A 20,322-nucleotide genomic window follows, 5' to 3' on the forward strand; every position below is an offset into this window, starting at 1 on the left:
CTGAACACCAGCTCGTTCTCTCTCTCTCTCTCTCTCTCTCTCTCTCTCTCTCTCTCTCTCTCTCTCTCTCTCTCTCTCTCTCTCTCTCTCTCCTCCCTGACTGCCAATGCAATGTGACAATGTGATCAGGACTTGCCGCTGCCATGACATCTCCTCCATGATAGTATCTGTACACTCAGACTGTGTGCCAAAGTAAGCCCTTCCTCCTTCCTGCTGTTTCTATCAAGTATTTTTCAGAGCAACAAGAAAAGTTAATATATCTGCTATGAGTCAAGGTATTCTCCAAGGTGAGTTACATTTTATTTATTTATTTATTTATTTTGGTTTTTCGAGACAGGGTTTCTCTGTGGTTTTGGAGTGAGTTACATTTTAAAAAATTACTAAAAATTACTTTTTTTTTTGAGACAAGGTCGTACTGTGGCAACTTTGGACTGTCCTGGAACTCCCTATGTCGACTAGGCTGTCTCCAGACTTAGAGAGTTCTGCCTGCCAGGACCTGGGATGAATTGTGTGCCACCACATCTAGCTGTTAACTTTCCTTTCACATTTATATAGTCAGACCACTTCCATCCTGAACTCCCTCCTCTTGAGAGCAGACTTTCAGATTGCCCCAGCGAGAAAGAGGGCTGGAGACTGCTCATCAGCAGCTAAAGGCCTCAGCTCCCACTCCCAGATAGCTCGCCATGACTGGCTACACAGGCACAGTCTACTGTAGGAGAGACTGGAACAGGTCGAGCAAACGTAGGCTGTGTAGTGGGTAAGATTCTTTCTGCCACAGCTATCAGCACCCGTCCCCCTTGGAGGGTGGGGAAGAGGACTGCCTTGTTTCTTGGTCAGATTGTGCCAAAAGACGGGGGATCCCAATTCCAGCCACACGCCTTGAGGTCCAGCTCCCTGTGCAGCTGAGAAACAGCCGCCAGATTCTAGTTTGCTCTCTGGCATACGGTGGTACATACCTTTAATTCCAGCAGGAGGTTCCAAGAGGCCAGCCTGGGCTACATGAGACTTTATTGAAGTAAGCAAGCAAGGAGGAAGGAAGGAAGGAAGGAAGGAAGGAAGGAAGGAAGGAAGGAAGGAAGGAAGGAAGGAAGGATGAAAGAGAATAAAAAAGAAAGGAGAAAAAAAAGAAAAGAATTCTAGCTTGTTGAAAAAAAAACCAAGTGCTTGTCTTGGGCACAGATTCCCAAACAGAGTCGGCCTGCGCTCATCGGTGCCACTACCAGGGCTTTAGCAGAAATCAGACCTCTTCTAAATGCCACTGGGCTTTGCAGTGGCCCCATTTCGCAAGGCGTTTCTCTCCTGAATCATCACCATTGAAGAGAATAGGGCAAGTTCCTCTCACCGTTTATTCTCTTTCTCATCTTTAGAAACTGAGTAGTGACTCAGGGAGATGACAGGAGGGGAGAAGGGATTCTCACTCATTCAGTAAATATCCGTTATACTTCCTTTGCAGAACTCTTGGGCAAAAGCCGGAGTCATGCTAGAGATGAAGCACATGGTTTTCTGGGGTTACAGGTAGGAAAGCAGATCACTGGAACACGAGGTGATGAAGGCATGCACACAGAGGCTAGGACAGGCCAGCCAATGGCATGGCAGGCTTTGCTCAGGGGTTCGGGGTGGCATTCATGCAGAAGTGCTCTGGTGGCAAGGCCTCAATCAGAGCGGACAAGTTTATAAGGGGAGGAGGGGAAAGTTCCAAAACGAGGAGGCCATAAGGAAACACGTGGTGGGAAGACAAAGGCAGACTCAGACTGAGGAAGTACGAACAGCAGGTGTGACTGGAATATCTGAAAGGATATGACAGAGAGGCCAGCACAGAAAGTTCTGTATTATGACTCCATCAGGTGCCAGGAACAGAAGCCTGGCACAAGTGCGTGGAGGTCCAAAGAGAGATTTTTGGCTCGAGTAACCCTGTGAGCCATTGGTGCCACAATAGCTTGGCCCAAGGACTGCTGTGGACCAGCTGCGGACCAGCTGCCTCCAGGGATACCCCCAGCTCCTGCATTCATCTTTCATCATTGCTTCCTTCCATGTCAGTTGCTTCTTTGTTGTTACTGTGGCTTAAAGAAAATCGTAAAACCTCCATGCCATTCAGTGACATCCGGTTTTCACATTGGTAGGTGACTGTTATCACCATGTAGGTCTCTTCCTTTGCATACACTAACTACAGCATCATAAGCCCAAAGGCAGCTGGACCAGTCGTGGATGGAAGCCTCTGAATCCGTGTGGCAAAATAAACCATCATTTACATTGATTGATCTCAGATTTGTTAGCACCGTCAGCCTGCGCTGTATGAGCAGGAGGAGGAGGAACAAGTGTCCAGAGGGAGGGGCTGAGCTATCATAAGAACAGGAGGGGAGCTGGAGAGATGGCTCAGTTAAGGGCACTGGCTGCTCTTCCAGAGGTTCGATGCCCAGAACCCACATGGTGGTTCACAACCCTCTGTATCTCTAATTCCAGGGGAATCCAAAGTCCTCTTCTCCCTTCCTCAGGCACTATATGTGTGTGCACATAGACATACATACAGGCAAAACACCTACACACATAACTTTTAAAGGAAGGACCAGTGAACACATAGAATATAAAATATTCACCAGAGGTAGGTTTGGGCCAGAAGTCTAGAATGCCAGGTTGAAGAGCTCAGCCTTTACTCTGCTGGGCAGCTAGACTGCGTGGCAATGTTTGGATCAAGAACAGTTACACATACAAAAAAGCTGGAGTAAACATTGGATCAACACGTGCCTTAATCCACATGCTCCACTGAGACCCTGTCTACTGTGTAACAGTAAGGAATATTGGAATTTCATTTTTATTTTGTATTTTGAGACAGGGTCTATGTAACCTTAACTGGCCTGGAACTCACTACGTAGACCAGGTCACCCTCAAACTCACAGAAATCCACCTGCCTCTGTCTCTCGAGTGATGGGCACAAAGGGTGCACCATCACACCCGGCTGACATTGGAACTTTAGATGTCCTTTAGTCGCTGGGCAGAGGCCAGTTGTGCCAAGCCCTAACTCCGAGTAGGAATTCTCTCTCCTGATCTCTTGGGACTGGCCACCGAAGATGAGTGGGGCAAAGCAAGGTTCAGAAGCCTGTAGGCTTCACCATCAGCAAGGATACACATAGGGCGAGCACCACTACTGGTGATTAAAGCCAGATCACAGATCCTAGGGACAACCACCACCACCCACCAGACATAGACTCAGCTCCAGGTTCTCTCTCCACCATCCCAGATAAATATCTCTTGGAAAGTAATGCTCTGACTGACTCTGCGTACTCCTGTCACCCCCTAAAGGACCACAAGCTCTTATTTAAAGACAACCAGGTTCCTCATTTGTCCAGACCTGTCCAGCACACCCCATGGATTCACGTGGACAGTATCTTTCTGAAGCATGAGTGCAGATATGCCAGTTTGGCATGCAGAGTTTCAACAGTTTAAGTGCACGGGTTGCTGGGTTCTAGAATTTGTATCATAGGAAAAGTCTATGGATAAAGCTACTCCAGCACACTTGTGTCAGCTGACCTTGGAACTGAGTCCTCACTCTAATGGCCTTGGTGATTAAAGGGTCTATTGGACTATTACAAATGACTCTTTTCTTATTGTGGGCTTTGATTTTGAGCTCTTTGTTGCCTTTCGAGGTTGCTCAGAAAAGCTAACATTTATTTTATGCTTATTTATTTGTTTGTGCATTGCTGGGAATCATTAATGCCAGGGCCTTATTCATTATGCCAGGCCAGTTCTCTCCCCCAGCCGGTTTTTTTGTTTGTTTGGTTGGTTGGTTGGTTTTGGCAACAGGTTCTCATGGTTTTAGCTAATGCTGAACTTGAACCCACTGTGCACTCCACACTGACTTCAAACCCTGAATCCTTCTACTTCAGTTTTTCAAGTTCTAGGGTTATAGATATACACAACAAAACTTGGCCATGAAAATTCATTTTATTCTTATATATATTTCAAATTTTATTTAGTTTTTATATGTATGAATATTTGTCTGCATATATGTATGTGTACCATGTGTGTGCCTGGTGCCCATGGAAGCCAGAAGAGGGTGCCATATCCACTGGAACTGAAGTTACAGATTGGAATTACAGTTGTGAGTCACTGTGTGGGTACCGGAACTGAACCCAGGTCCTCCACAAGAGCCTCAAGTGCTGAAGAGCCATCTCTGCAGCCTCGTGAACTCCCGCTTTAATCAGATGCTACCTGAACACTGACTGGGCCTCCAGTTCCTTCCTCTGGCTGCACCAATGACCTGTACCGGCTGTGGGCTTTACCTTTTCTGTGGTCTGGAGTGATGAATGCTCAGTTTGCCTGGCCTGGATCACCTCTCATCTCCTGGGTCTCCTGTACTCTCTCTCCCCTAGTCTCTATGCTTCGTGAATGGCCTCTCATCCACCTGGAAATCCTCTTGCTTTTGACTTATGCTGTGATTCTTGCATTCAGCTCCTCATTTCCCCGGACTTACAGGCCCTGCTCTGGTTCAGACCTCATTAGCTCTAGTGCCTAGAATTTATCCCCAGTTCCTCAGCTGATCTCTTTTGAGAAGTCACTGATTCAGATCTCCCCTGTATGATCCTCATCTCCTTCCATGACCTCTGGCTCTCATTGTGTTGTTTATTTCCCAGAACTGTCTTGCTGCTCCCTCAGCTGGTAAGCTCTTCCCAGACTTCTGCTCTTGATGCAATATCATGAACACTCCCAGGCTCGTTCTCACTATTCTTTCTGCAATCTGTTGTGGAATATCGCTTTAACTTTGTAAAGCTGTGTTATATTTGTTTATGTTGTGGAATATTACTTTCTGTAAAGCTGTGTGACATTCGTTTATGCTGCATTGAATGATGTAAAGATGCATTGCTTTGGCTGCATATGGCACCTGACTGGTCTAATTAAAAGCTGAATGACCAATAGCTAAATAGTAGAGGGATAGGCAGGGCTGGCGGGCAGAGAGAATAAATAGGAGAAAGAAATCTAGGCAGGAGAAGAGAACGAGGGAGAAAAAGAGGGAGATGCCTGGGGCCAGCCAGCCAGATGTGGAGGAAGCGGGAAAGTAGGACATACGGAAAGAAAGAAAGGTAAAAAGCCCCCAGGTAACACGTAGATGGAGAGAAGCAGGTTAAATTAAGTTATAAGAGCTAGTGGGACAAGCATAAGACAATGCTGAGCATTCACAACTAATAATAAGTCTCCATGTCATGGTTTGGGGGCTGGGGTTTCAAGAAAGCCTGCTACACCAATCAGATGTTCCTCCGTGTCCCAGGGAGCAATACAGATAACTAGTGTGACTTTTCTTCCCGGTTTGTCTAAACCAGGACACGTTGGAGAATGAAAGGAATGCTAAGAATTGCTTTTGTTCAACAGGTATACTTTGTTCTGTTCCAGGCGCACTGGAGGTGTGGTTACCCTGCTGTATTCAACAGTACTGTAAAGAGCGGCATTCGGTACTCCCGTCCTTCCCATTCATATTGCTAGGTAGCCCTGTGAGGTGGTATCACTATCCTCATATTTTCAGATGGAAGATGGAGCCTCAGAGAGCTGGAGACTATGAACAATATAGCCAGGGGGCAAAACCAGCCCGGGAACCCAGATTTCTAAATTCCCGGCACCTCTACACCTATTCCTCCAGTGCTGGGTTCTTTTTTCTAGACATAGGACTCGTGCTAGCCTGAGGTGAAAGGAACTGTAGAAATGGAGGCTTACTCAGAAAGAAGGCTTGACTGTGTTTGATGGATGGAAAAGAAACAGTGTTTTATTATAAAATCTGTGTCCTCCCCCAGCACACTAGTGGCTTCTATTCATCCAACCATGTATTCGATTAACATTTATTACACACCTACTATGTGTCATGGAGGTCCCCAGATTACACCTCTCCTAAATATATTTCCTTGCCATATTTCAAGATGGTTATTCTGAGAAACTGCACCCAGAAATAGCTCTGGAAATCTGTTCTTCGGCTGAAGAAGTTCCCATCAGTCTGCACCAGTGGAGAAAGCAGCAGATGCAGACAGAAGCTTCCTCTGAGAGTCCCTGGATCCGCCCAGGAGCACCTCCCCAGGCAGAGGTGATCACTTGGCCTTCTGAGGTGCTACTTGCCTGGTAGGGCAGCCTCTGGTCATCAAGGAACTCCATTCCTGCACTCCCTTGGCTTCAGTCACACCTTCCCACACCCAGGAAACCCCCAAACCCTAGTCCTTTGGGTAACACAAAATGTTTAATAAATGTCAACCATCTGGCCCTTCCCTTAAGGTTTACACTTCATAGATTTTTGCTTGTGTATATAATGTGTGTGTGTGTGTGTGTGTGTGAGAGAGAGAGAGAGAGAGAGAGAGAGAGAGAACCCAGGGCCTCACCAACACAACAGATTTTGTTTGCTTTTTCCTCTCAATTATTTTGAGTGCTTGTGGATGCTTGCATGCCGTGTCCGAGGGAGACTCTGGGGAGTTAGATCTCTCCTTCCATTTTGTGGTTCAGAGAATCCCACTCAGGTGGTCAGACTCCGCAGCAGGTGCCTTTGTGTTCTGAGCCATCACCCTGGCCCTGCTCTTTCTCTTTTTCATCCTCCTGCTGTTGGTTCATTATTACATCTCCAGAGAGAGAAAATATAAACCCTACACCCGGAGTGTGCTGCTGTTCCAGTGATGAAATAAACGAAACACACGCCCCTCCTCCTTCGTGGGACTTACATTCCAGGCAGAAGCCCGGTCAGCAACAACCACACAAATAATCCTAATTACAAGTCAGAATAAATGCAAAGGAGGGAAAAAGAATGGCTTAAATATTTAATGCGTTGAATAAAAACAAGAATTGAAGATTTAGTAATAAATTTAACAGGCTTTTTAATCTCACAGATTTCACGCGAGCAGCCTTAGAAATAGCTAGCTCTCCGTTTTCTGCTTTGAGGGGCAAGTGCAGGCGACGGAGATGAGGCCCAAGTGCAGACGAGGAAGATGAGGGTCGATTTGGATGTGTGGGGCTTGAGAGTGTGCAGAACTTCTTGGTATTCTTCGCCCTCCCTAGTCTGAGTTAAACTGAATTGACCTAAACCGAAAAATTGAGGTAAATCAGGAGAAACGTGCTCAGCTAGCCCAAATAAAGCTGGTCTCCAGGCAGGCTCCACAGAACCGCCGGCAGGTGGGAAGAAGCGAAGCTGGGAAGGAAAGGGGAAGCAATTGAGTTTCCAGAGTCGCAGACTGCGGGGGCAGAGCACTTAGGGACCCGACCACTGGTTAGATCTCTAGTGGGAGCACGACTTCCACCCTTCCCAGACAGGCAGGGCCAGTGAGCCCCGCGGGGCCACCAGGGGAGGGGGACACGGGTTTTCCTGGCTCCCTGGCAGCCAGACCCGCCAATCCCGCCGCGCCTGGTGGCGGTACCACGTGATCAGCTTCCCCTCACCTCCCTCCAGGGCCTTCCAGGGAAGACGGGCATCCCCGCCATCCCCCGCCCTCCCGCCCCCGCCCCTCGCGTGCCGCAGTCGCGTGGGTGGGTACTCCAGCCAGGCTGGGATTCCTCCGCAGTCCTCTGCATTGGAGAGAAAGGGAGGAGAGGGGAGGGAGGGGAGAACCAGCGAACTGAAGCCGCGGTGCCTGCGGTGTTTTCCGCCAAGGTCAAGCGTCACTTTCCAAGGGATGCCTCAAAATCTTTCCTCTGCAGTGCCCCAGCCATTCCCGTAGCCTCTGCCACAGGCAGGTCGGCTGCAGCATCCCTGGTCCTCCTGGACCTCTCACTACACCACCTTCTCTGTGGGAGGGAGTGTGGGGCTTTATCTGGCTCGCGGAGCTTCCCCCGCTGTGTTTCTAATATGCAAAGTTCTTGGTTTAAACCCCTACAGGGACTAGGGGTGTGTTTTGGTGCTAGACGCCCTGGGTTCAAGCCTTAGGATTGCAAAAACAAATAAGATAAAACCGAATAAAAAGAAACACTGCGTTGGCCTCGAATGCCCGCCCCCCCAGCCTTATTAGCACTTTCTATTGGAGATTCTCGTCGTCTGGATTGCCTTGCCTCTCCAGGAACAGCCATAATTTAAATACTGCTGACAGTGAGCCTTGGAAATTTCGGGCCCAAATTCATAATAACAAAGTAGTGGAAGGTGGGAATGGACCCTAAAATGCAAAGGCCACATATTTGAAAGCCTGCAGGATTCGAGGACAGAAGATAAATATGGCGGTGGGCCGAAGCATAAGAAAAATCTGCTTGAAGGGCAGGGGACACCCCCCCCCCCCTTCGGCGACATGCCCCTTGGGAAGAAGTGTGGGTTCTGCAATGCCAGATTTTTCGAGGGGAAAAAAATAAGCCACGTTCCATGATCTGTCTTAATTATAATCTTCCAGTGTTCAGATTTTTAACAGCATTCTTGAAGACTAGGGGCTACCCGCAGGCCCGCAGCACATGTCCTCCACTTTTTGGGACAAGGTTAATTCTCACTGGGAAAATACTGTTTAAGGTGAGGGTGTGGCCTTGAACTTCTGAGAGGCGGATGCTGTGGAGTCCACGAGGAGGAGGGTATGGACTTGGATGTGCTCCCACAAACTGCTTTAGATATTGTGAGCGGGGAGGTGGGGCTCAGATAATCTGTCAGTAATTGGAGGAGGTAGATTTGGGGAGTGGGCGGGAGTTGGGGACGCTAGGGAGCGGTGGGCAGCAGGAAGCCTGCCAAGGGCACCTGCTATGAATGATGGGTCGTGCGCAGAAACTGTATTCCCATCTGACTGTGTGAGTGACGGAGCAGGATCACTATACTTTTACACGTGATGGTAGGGAGATGGGCGGGGAAGCTAACCCTTCACCCTCCCAACTCTACACTGGTGTGATGCCTGGAAGGGCGATTGGGGAGACAGAAAAAGCATGCTTATTGTCAAGAGCTACCAGGAGAGGGCCCACGACTGGGAGCTGAGAACTGTGTCAATGCAAATAACAGCCATCTGTGAGCTTGGGTGTGGTGGCATGCACCTGCAACCCCAGCACTCAGGAAGCTGAGACAAGAGGATCAAGAGGTCTAGACCAGGGGCCAGTGAGATGACTCTGTAAGCTAAGGCACTTGCCTTGCCACCAAGCCTAACGACCTGCGTTCCATCTCTAGGACCCACATGGTGGAAGGAGAGAAGTGACTCTTGCAAGTTGTCCTCTGAACTCCACATGTACACTGTGACACACATGTGACACACACACACATTAAATGTAATTTATAAAAGAGATGCAGGCCGTCTGAGCAAGGTGGTAGGCTTCTGTAATCCTAGCATTTGGGACACAGAAGCAAGAGAACCGTCACAAGTATAAGGTCTCTGTCATCTACACAGTGAGTTCTAGGCTAGCCTGGGCTGCATAGTAAGAATTTGCCTCAAAAGCAAAACAAAGGGGCACACCTTTAATCCCAGCACCCAGGATGCAGAAGAAAGCAGATCTCTGCGAGTTCAAAGCCAACCTGATCTACAGAGTGAGTTCTGAGACAGCCAGGACTACACAGACCCTGTCTCAAAACAACATCAAAAAACCCCAAAACAAAACCCAAGCAAAACAACACAACAACAATAACAAAAGAGCCATCTGAAATGGTTTGGGGAGCACAGGGTTTTCAGCTCACCCTGAGCTGGGGGGTGTCTCAGTCTCCTACCCTGGAACTCTTTAGGAGAATCTTACTATACTAGGGACTGCCTTTGAGTGGGGTGTTCGTGGAAACAGGCACAGAGCCAAGTGGTGCTGTGTGTTTGTTGTGACACTGGCCCACGGGTTGAACAGCGTAGGAGCTGGCCCAGGAGAAGTAATACTGATAATCCCCCCCCTACCCCCCAGATTTGCAGGAATCTTTGTTTTTTTGAGACAGAGTTTCTCCGTAGACCAGGCTGGCCTTGAACTCACAGAGATCCACCTGCCTCTGCCTCCTAGCGCTGGGGGATTAAAAGTGTATGCCACCACCACCCGGCTTCTAGAGGTCTCAAGCGATCAGGAAACCAGCTGATACCTACCAAGTACTGGCTACAATTTACTGAGTTCCTACTTAGTTGTGCGATACACCGTACTAAATGCTTTATATACATTATCTGCCCCCGCATAATCGTTATATGAGGAAAATACTATTATCATAGCCATCACTTCACAGATAAAGGATTAAGGCCCAGGGCAGTGGCTCGCGCAATGCTCTACCAGTGAGCTATAATCCCAGCCCTGCTTGGCAAAGTTGCAAATAAAATGAGATCCACAGTACATTGTAGCTATCCCACCAATAAAGAATGAATGACGGGCTGGGCTGTGTTCAGCAGAAGAGAACAACTAGCATGCACAGGGCTGGGCGTGCTGGAACACACTTATAAGACCCCAATACTCCAGAGGCTGAGACAGGAGGATTGCCAACCATGTTGAGGTGAGTCTGGGTCACACACTGAAACTCTGTTTCTAAATAAACAAACACCCAAACTCAAAACCCTCTGCAAAGCAGATATCAGATTATCTTCATTTTACAAGAAAGAAAGTTAGGTTAGAGGTGAGACTTGGTATGACTTCCCCCGAGATGAGCACAGTTATAAAGTGACAGTGTCTGGATTTAGCTTTAAAGTGCCTGTTCCCTATTGCTCATGTGCTTCTGTCATTTCTTCACTCACTAGAACCCTTACCAAGCAACTCAGTGACAGACTTTCTTCAGGATCCGAGGAGACACAGCCAGACTCGAAAAGATGTTTCTTGTTTGCTAGGGAGGCAGACAACTCAATGGACCTTGACATTCAGCCTGACAAGCTCTTTACTGGGGCAAACGCAGGGGTGAGAGGGGGCAAGCTACTGCCTCATGTAATTAACGGGTAAATACTTAACGTGATGCCAGGGATTGAACCGGGGCCTGAGCTGGTTCGATGCTAGCCCAGCCCTGGTCCCCTGCTCTGGGTTAGAAGTTTTCTTTTCATAGCTGCCTTTCCAGTCTTAGTTCCCTAGAGTGAGGGAGAAACATTCTTTACCCCTTATGTCTGGGAGGATAAGGTGGCGTTGCATCTGAAACCAAGCAAAAGTCAGTCTGTCTGTCACTGCCTCTCTATCTCTGTCTCTCTGTGTCTGTCTGTCTGTTTGTCTCTGTGTGTTCTGAAATGTCTTTTCCATCCTTTTAGCATGCACAGATGATCCAGCCACTCAATATGGGATATAGTGGTCCTTGAGACTCTGCCTCCACCCCAAAGCCCAGCAGACAGGCAACCCTCACTTAATTTCCGGAAATCCTGGCGCGTCAACTTCACCGTCAGTAGAGCTTACTTCTGCATGGTGAGGTTATGTGTCATCTTTCTCTCTTTTTTAAGTTGATTTTTTTTACTACCACGAACTTATTTTGTCACCAGTTAAGGTGTGGCTAGAGTTGTGGTTTAGTGGCAGAGTTCCATCTCCAGCACTGCCAACAAACAAACAAAAAAAAGGAAAAATAAAATTATTGTCTGGTATAATAATTATTTGTGGCCCCAGCAATGTAGGTAGGGTACATCTGGTAGAAGCAGCCACAGGGCCGAGAAGTGAGGACGCGAGAGGGCATCAAAGGTTAAGAACCAATCCCTATTCCTTAGAGATTGTTATGAACCGTTTCTGACTTGCCTCCGAGGTAGTTAAGTCTTGGTTGATCTTCCTCAACAAGCCTAGACATTAACTGATAGTCTGCAGCTGAGAAACCAAGTATCTACTTTATAGATCAAGAAACCAAGACTCAGGAAGTTTCCGTTACTCTCCCAGCAACAGACAGCTAGAGAGTGATGTGGTGACATTTGAATCCAGACGTGGGTGACTTCAAGTCTGGGTACTTTAACCTCAGCAACTCATTCCCAGCCTCTCCAGTTGGAAGACACTTAAGTGTTCCCAGTCGGTTACCCAGAGTGGAACTACCCGAGTGCTGTGGTTCATACAGTCCTAGCATTGAGAAGACTGAAGCAGGAGGATTGCTAAAAGTTCAATTCTAGTCTAGGCTACGAAAGTTCCTAACCTGGTTACAATGACACTGTTATAAACAAACAGTAAGAATAACAGCAAAGCTGGGCGGTGGTGGCACACACCTTTGATCCCAACGCTTGGGAGGCAAAGGCAGAGGCAGGTGGATCTCTGTGAGTTCAAGGTCAGCCTCGTTTACAAGAGCTAGTTTCAGGACAGGCTCCAAAGCTACAGAGAAACCCTGTCTCAAAGAGAGATAGACAGACAGACAGACAGACAGACAGACAGACAGATAGAATAACAAAAGTAAGTAAGTTGGCAGAACTATCTAGAAAATCCAGCAAAGTAAAGATTATTGTCCCATTTTTCACATAGGAAAATTAAGGCCAGGGAGGGACCTTGTTCAGTGTAGTCAAGCCAGAGTTAGCCAGAGTAGCAGTGTTCCTTCTAGATCCAGGTCTCTCTCCTCTCCTCTCAGCTACCTCTGCCAATCCTGATGCTTTCTTCACAGAGCCAGTGACTCGTGGTAAACTGCTGGGTGGATTTCCCCTTTCTCAAAGGACAGGAAATCTATGTGTTGACAGCCCCTGTGGGCAAACAATTCAGATCAGTTATCAAGAGGGCAGGGAGGTGGAGAAGATCAGGTCTGGCAGAGCCTGGTCTATGACTGGGAGGGGTTTGCCTGTCTGTCTGGTAGAGTTTGGCTTGTCTGGTCAGATTTGGCTGTCTAACTGGTAGGGTTGGCTGTCTAACTGGTTGGGATTGGCGGTCAGACTGGTAGGGGTTGGTCTGTCTGTCTGGGAGGGGTTGGTCTGTCTGTCTGGCAGGGGTTGGCTGTCTGTCTGGCAGGTCTGTCTGGCAGGGGTTGGCCTGTCTATCTGGTAGAGGTTGGATGTTTGTCTGGAAGGGGTTGGTTATCTATCTGGGAGGGTTGGCTGTCTGTCTGGGGGTGGTTGACTGTCTGGGAGTGGTTGATTGTCTCTCTGGCAGGGGTTGACTGACTGTCTGGGAGGGGTTGACTGTCTGTCTGGGAGGGGTTGATTGTCTCTCTGGCAGGGGTTGGCTGTCTGTCTGGGAGGGGTTGACTGTCTGTCTGGGAGGGGTTGGCTGTCTATCTGGAAGGGGTTGGCTGTCTATCTGGGAGGGGTTGACTGACTGTCTGGAAGGGGTTGGCTGTCTGTCTGGGAGGGGTTGGCTGTCTGTCTGGAAGGAGTTGGCTGTCTGTCTGGAAGGAGTTGGCTGTCTGTCTGGAAGGAGTTGGCTGTCTGTCTGGGAGGGGTTGGGGCTGACCTGTCTGATACCTTTGTTGGTACACCTGTGTGCTTCCTACCTAGGGGTCCTGTCAGTGCACCTTACAGACTTACTCCAGCCTTGAAGGCTGCACCACTAAGCAGTGCAGAAATGAGATCAGAAGGACAGAAAGCCCCCATTAATAGCAACTCAATATTGTTTAATGTTCTAGCACACTAACTTTCTACCGGGCAGTGACATGGCTGACATGGGGACCCATCTAAGCTTTGTAATGGCCCTAAAAAGAAGGCTCAGTAGCTTTGGAGCCAAATAACCTGGATCCAAGTCACAGCTATGCCACTTGCCCACTGTGTAACCCCAGAGTAGTTCTTTATATTCATTCAAGAAATATTCCTGATCTCTTGCTGTGGCTACCCTCCGCAGTGAGCACAGGGATGCCTGCTCTCTCGGAGCTTGAGATGAAGCAGATAAACCATAGACATAAAAAACCTAAATAATATTAGAAAATGGAAGGACTTCAGGGAAATCTGATAGAAGAGTGGATCAAGAACTAAAAGTGCTGGAGCTGGAAGATAACTCAGCAGAAAAGAGCATTTGTGTAGCATGCACAAGACCCCAGGTTCAATACCCAGGATTTGGAGGAGGAAAAAGACAAATAAAGTCTGTCTCTCTGTCTAGGAATGTGGGACTCTTCTGCTGTGGAGGGCACTGTTTCTCAACAGACTCTTCCTGCACCCCAGTGTAGATCAGGACATTAGAAAGAGAGGCTGGAGGTAGGTAGAGCATCACTATAGCGTCAAACAGGCTCAGCTGTCAATCAGCTGTGTGACCTCCACAAAATTAGGGAAATTGCTCAGCATTGCTTCCCAAGTCCGTACACAGCCATGTACAGAGTCTTTCTCCGCTCTAAGTAGCCTTGGCTATACATTGCTTCCATGTGTGTTTCCCTATTCGGTCCAGCCACAGGAGCCAGCATTCCGCTTCCTTCATCCTACACCCTTCTAAGAGTGAAGAGAGACAGCACCGTGGTAGAGGAAGGCCTGTAGAACATCCTTGGTGCACGCTGGCTGTTGGAGACTCTAGGATCCGCATGGGGGTGGCTTTCTTGGGATATTGTTCTTGGCTGTATAGTTCTCCAGTGTGTTCCTTTCGTCCTTTTCTGTTAGGTAACCTACAGTGGGGCCTGCTGTTTGCAGTGAAGGCTAGCCAACACACATGCTGGGCCAGTACTCTGCCTGAGTTACCTCCTAAGCCCAATGGCCAAAGCAGATAGTAATACTGAGTGTTGGAACTGGAGAGATGCTTCAGCAGTTAAAAGCACCTGTTGCTCTTTCACAGGACCCAGGTTTGATTCCCACCATCCATATGGTGGCTCTCGACTGTCTGTCACACCAGTCCCAAGAGATTCAATGCTCTCTTCTCCATGGGCACCAAGAACGCAAGTAGGGTACAGATATACACACAGGCAAAGTCCCCACACTCATAAAATAATAACTTAAGAAAATCAAGTGTCTATTTCTGTGCTTGTTCGTTAACATTTATTATCTCAACAACTCTGTGCAGGTCCGAGAAGAGAAGTAGAAACAATCCTATTTTATAGATGAGGAAATCAGCTAAAAGAGGCAGAGGGACATGACCACAGTCACATAGCCAATGGGTGAGCTCCAGGTGACTCCAAATTGCTCTCCCGATGGTAACCAAACAGGCCTGGGAGAGCTTTCTCTCTCACCAGTTGCTGTTGTCTGTGGTGACAGCCCAGTTCTACCTGCAGAGTAACTGTGTGAGACTGGCCTCTAAGCCAGAAAGAGATGGTTCTTGGTTGCCCAGAAGAGTTCTTGGCCCCAGAGGACCTGGCCATGCCTTCCTTGAATTGCTACTTCAGTACGGCACACTCCTCCCTTGAACTGGAATCGTTTCCCTGGAAGCTTTGAGCCCAATATTACTGGGTGGCCAGATTCCCACGAAATACGGAGATAGGAACCATCTGGGGCAGCCACGGGACCAACCTAGCACTCACGGTCTTGATGGAGTTAAAGTAGGCTGCCGGCTTCTGACAGAGCTCAGTGGGTCTGTGGCCTGGGAGACCTACATGCTGGATGATCACTGGCTGGTTCCTGCCTCTCTCTGGATCTCACTTTCAAATCTTTTGTCTAAAAACCAGTCGGACTACATAAGCTGTAAAATAAATAGACACCAGGTGGTTAGAATCAGATTGATGTGGGAACAGCCAGAGACTCCCGCAGCAGGTCACAGAAGGAAGGCTGTGCTCTCCTCCGTGCCGCCCCAACCATCCTGGCTCCACCAGCCGAGGGGAAGGTTATTTCTTTTACCACCCTGAGATAATTCTAGCCACTTCGTAGGGCAGCATCTGGAGATTGTCTTCATGCCCACGGCTGCCAACCACCAAGCAGATTCCGCAGGGAGTTCCCTCAGCTTCTGCCAAAGCAGAGCCGCGCAGCCCTGGGTGTTTCCCTGGACTCCATCGGACCTTCTGTTGCTGTTTGCAGAGCTTGCACTTCTGTGAGTTGTCACCCATGGAGGACTGGGACTTTCAGTGATGTCATCTGTGCTCCTGAAAGTAACCCCAATAAACTCACTGATTCACTAGACTGGGCTTGGATGGGATAGGGCTTTGCTCCAGTGGTTCTCAACCTGTGGGTCACAACCTTTTTGGGGGTTGCATATCAGATATATACATTATGATCCATTGCAGTAGCAAAGGTATAGTTATGAAGTAGCAATAAAATAATTTTATAGTTTGGACACCACAACCTGAGAAACTATATTAAAATTAAAGGGTCACAAATATTGGGAAAGTTGAGAGCAACTACTTTGGTCTGTCATTGGGGTGTTGCTTTCAACTTGAATGATTTATTTTTATTTCATGTGCATTTGTGTTTTGCCTGCATGTATGCTTGTGAAAGCGTCAGATTTCCTGGAACTGGAGTTCCAGTTGTGAGCTGCCATATGGGTGCTGGGAATTGAACCTGGGTCCTCTGGAAGAGCAGTCAGTGCTCTTACCCTCTGGAATGGCTTCCTTTTTTTTTAAAGGCAGAGAGAGTTCAATGTCCAGATGGCATGCAGCAGCCTCTTTTCAGTTATTTCTTTCAGCCTTATCATTGCTTCTTAGATCCATGCATGTCAAAAACAAAAACAGAGCCAGGCAGTGGTGGTGCATGCCTTTAATCCTAGCACTCAGAAGGCAGAGGCAGGCAGTTCTCTGGGAGTTCAAGGCCAGCCTGGTCTACAGAGTGAGTTCCAGGACAGCCAGGGCTACACAGAGAAACCCTGTCTTGAAAAACCAAAACCAAAACAAAACAAAAACAGTGCAGCGTGCGTTTGTTGTAGCCAGAACCTGGAAACAACCTAAATGCCCCGCAGTCAAAGAATGGATAAAGAAAATGTGGTACATTTACACAATGGAGTACTACAAAGCAGAAAAAAATAATGACATCTTGAAATTTGCAGGCAAATGGATGGATCTAGAAAACATCATATTGAGTGAGGTAACCCAGACCCAGAAAGACAAATATCATATGTACTCACTCATAAGTGGTTTTTAGACATAAAGCAAAGAAAAACCAGCCTATAATTCACAATCCCAGAGAATTTAGATAATAATAAGGACCCCAAGGGAGACATATATGGATATAATCTACATGGGAAGTAGAAAAAGACAAGATCTCCTGAGTAAATTGGGAGTGTGGGGATCATGAGAAAGGGTATAAGGGGAGGGGAGTTGAGAAAAATGTATAGCTCAATAAAAACAAACAAACAAACAAACAAACAAAAAGCCAGTGCAGTGCATAGCAATATCTTTCCTTTCTTTCTGTGGGGTATGACAGGGTGGAGTGGATACTGGGTATCAGACCCAGGGTCTTGTGAATGCCAAGTAAATGCTGTACCACTGAGCCCTGCCCACCCCAGCAAACCCCACTTAAGGTCCTTACTGTCATTTGAATGACAATGGTCTTTTCACTTCACTGACCAGAACCACACAGGTGAAAGTATGACTTTCTGCATACTGTTCCTGTGCACACTGGACCCCCAGCCGACGGTCCACCTCCATGAGATCCCATCCCTACCCCCAACCCAGCCCACGGTCCACCTCCATGAGACCCCATCCCTACCCCCAACCCATGGTCCACCTCCATGAGATCCCATCCCTACCCCCAACCCATGGTCCACCTCCATGAGATCCCATCCCTACCCCCAACCCAGCCCACGGTCCACCTCCATGAGACCCCATCCCTACCCCCAACCCATGGTCCACCTCCATGAGATCCCATCCCTACCCCCAACCCAGCCCACGGTCCACCTCCATGAGATCCCATCCCTACCCCCAACCCATGGTCCACCTCCATGAGATCCCATCCCTACCCCCAACCCAGCCCACGGTCCACCTCCATGAGACCCCATCCCTACCCCCAACCCATGGTCCACCTCCATGAGATCCCATCCCTACCCCCAACCCATGGTCCACCTCCATGAGATCCCATCCCTACCCCCAACCCAGCCCACGGTCCACCTCCATGAGACCCCATCCCTACCCCCAACCCATGGTCCACCTCCATGAGATCCCATCCCTACCCCCAACCCAGCCCACGGTCCACCTCCATGAGATCCCATCCCTACCCCCCACCCAGCCCACGGTCCACCTCCATGAGACCCCATCCCTACTGAAAGGACACTAGCCCCTGCAAGCACATAGCTTTGGCAGGCCTTGCCCTTCTCCCCAATTCCTTGGTGAAAACCCTTGATTACATTCCTAAAGCTAACCACCAAGGTCCACTCCCTTATTTGGCCACTTCCTCCTCCTCCTGAGGCTGACTACCAAAGTCCGGCTATCAGAGTATTAAGGTCCAGCAATCAAAAGCCTCCTTTGGCTCATCTAAATAACATGCTCAATTAAAATGAAACACCTTTTCCTAACATGGGGTTTCCCCTTTTACCTTTATAAATTGCCTTTTTCTTATGTGCCTCCTCTCTATACAGAGACTGTCCTTTGTCCCTTTCGGGACGGATATTCCTGCCCCCTCTCCCTTGTCCCTTTCCTCTTCTCCCTAGTCCTCTATCTCCTGTCTTTGTTCCTGATTCCTGTCATCTGTCCCTCTGGGGCAAATAATCCCCTTTGTGCTGAGAACTTGGTCTTGGGCAAATTCTTTTCCTTTCACCCACCCCACAGTCCCTTCCTCACTGTCCCCTCTCCTCCTCCCACCGCACAGGACCTCTCTGACTCAGATCTCTGCCCTCACACTCAGCTCCATGCCAGGCTCAGGGAAGATGCTCAATATTTTTATTTGTTTTAAGGAACAAAACTCTTTAGTGTTTAGTTGTGAGAAAACACCGGAAATGGTCTGTGGAGGTCTAGGTCGCCACAGGTGCTCAGCTCCCTCCCCTTTGTTGAGACAGGACCTCTCCATGTGGCTCTGGCTGTCCTGGAACTCACTCTGTAGATCAGACTGGCCTGGAACTCAGGGATCTGCCTGCCTCTGCCTCCTGAGTGCTGAGGTTAAGGGCCAGCACCACTGGACCTAATTGACCGCTCACACTTCAAGGTCAGACACTCCACCGCTCCCCTATACACCTGCTTCCCTGTGAGCACAAGGACAGAAACAATTGCATATGAATGGGAGTGAGGACACACTTATTTGTTCACACACGGTGTGGAGAACCAGAGGCCATTTATTACTTTATGGTTCTGGAGGGTGAAATGGGGGGGGGGGCAGTGTTTAAAATCAAGGTGGGGCAGGGCTACACACCCTGTGTAATCTCCAGGGGAGAGTCCCTTTCTTGGATTTCCCAGCATGCAGAGAGATGTGTTCTTTGGCTCGTGGTCCTCTTGTCCATCTTCAAAGCCAGCAACAGTATCTTCTAACCTCTTCTCAAAGGCCTAGATGGTTCCTTCAGGCTTGCTCAGATAATGATTCAAGGTGGTTACCTCATCTTGAACATTCTTCATGGTGTCTGCAAAGCAGTTCTAAGGCATCCTTTGCAGGCACTGGGGATTATGACCCGGTACCTCGATGAGGCTGCTGTTAGTTTGTTTGTACTTCATCCTAGCTTGCTCCATGACCAAGACACTTTGTACATGTTTGGTGAATTACATCATTACGGGAAACTTCTGGCCAGCAGACAGTCCAGCCTGACACCTGAGAACCTTGGAGTCATAGAATGGTGAACTCTCCTGCTTAGCAGAGGCTAACCCAAAGTCCCTCCAAGCACGAGAGACTACGCTGGCTAAGCAAGCACGTGCTCCCACCCCTACTCCCTCCTCCCCAAACCCCTACCACTCATGGTCTTCCTGATTTCCTGTCCTTGGGCTGGCAATTATTTCTCAACCTCCTTTAAGTATCACACTGTTTATTCTTATTTTATATTCTGGAGAGGGGACTTGCAAGGTTTATTGTTACCAAAGAACTATAATTTTTTATTTCTATTTGCCAACGAATGGGGGAGAGGCTGGTGGTTTTGTTAAGCTTTAACTTCAGAGTCAGGAAGACCTGGATACACCAGCTTCGGAGCTGTCAACAGTGACTTGCCCTCTAGGAGGGGCCTTGGCTGATGGCCGTGTTCAGTTTGCTCACCTGTGAAGTGGGGATGTGAGCGGAACCTGCCACCACGTGGCTGTGAGAAATGCAAAGATAAAGTAGAAGGTGCCTTTCCAAGCTTGGTCCAGAACCACAGCGTTAACGTCATCGAGAATTAGCCCCACCCCAACGCACTGCATCAGAGGCTGGGCATGCGGCCCTGCAACCCCTGTTACAACACACCTTCCAGAGAACTCTGGCACCGTGCTGAGAAACCCAGGACACAACAACTCGGTCACGAACCATTCTCACGCTTACCACTGCCCTTTGCTGCCACGGTTTGACGCTGGTCAGGCTCAGTGTGTAAAACACAACACTCTAATGTTCAGATGGCTAAGAGGAGCAGTTGCCTGCACAGCGGCCCTTTAACTGAGTCGATCTCCCAGCCTCCCCTTGCACATTCCTAGCAACAGGGACCTCATGATTTGTCTGGGTAGGTTAAATTCCAGGTGAAGCACCGGTCATACCTGCACACCAACTGTGCATGCCCTGGGCAGACCTCCCTGGCATCTCTTCTCCAAGCCTCTTAGCTGTGCTGAGTCCTGCCCCAGTCCTAAGGCGACTTTCCTGCATGCTGAACCTCAAGGGAAGT

Source organism: Chionomys nivalis, chromosome 11, assembly GCF_950005125.1.
Source record: "Chionomys nivalis chromosome 11, mChiNiv1.1, whole genome shotgun sequence".
Lineage (NCBI taxonomy): Eukaryota > Metazoa > Chordata > Mammalia > Rodentia > Cricetidae > Chionomys > Chionomys nivalis.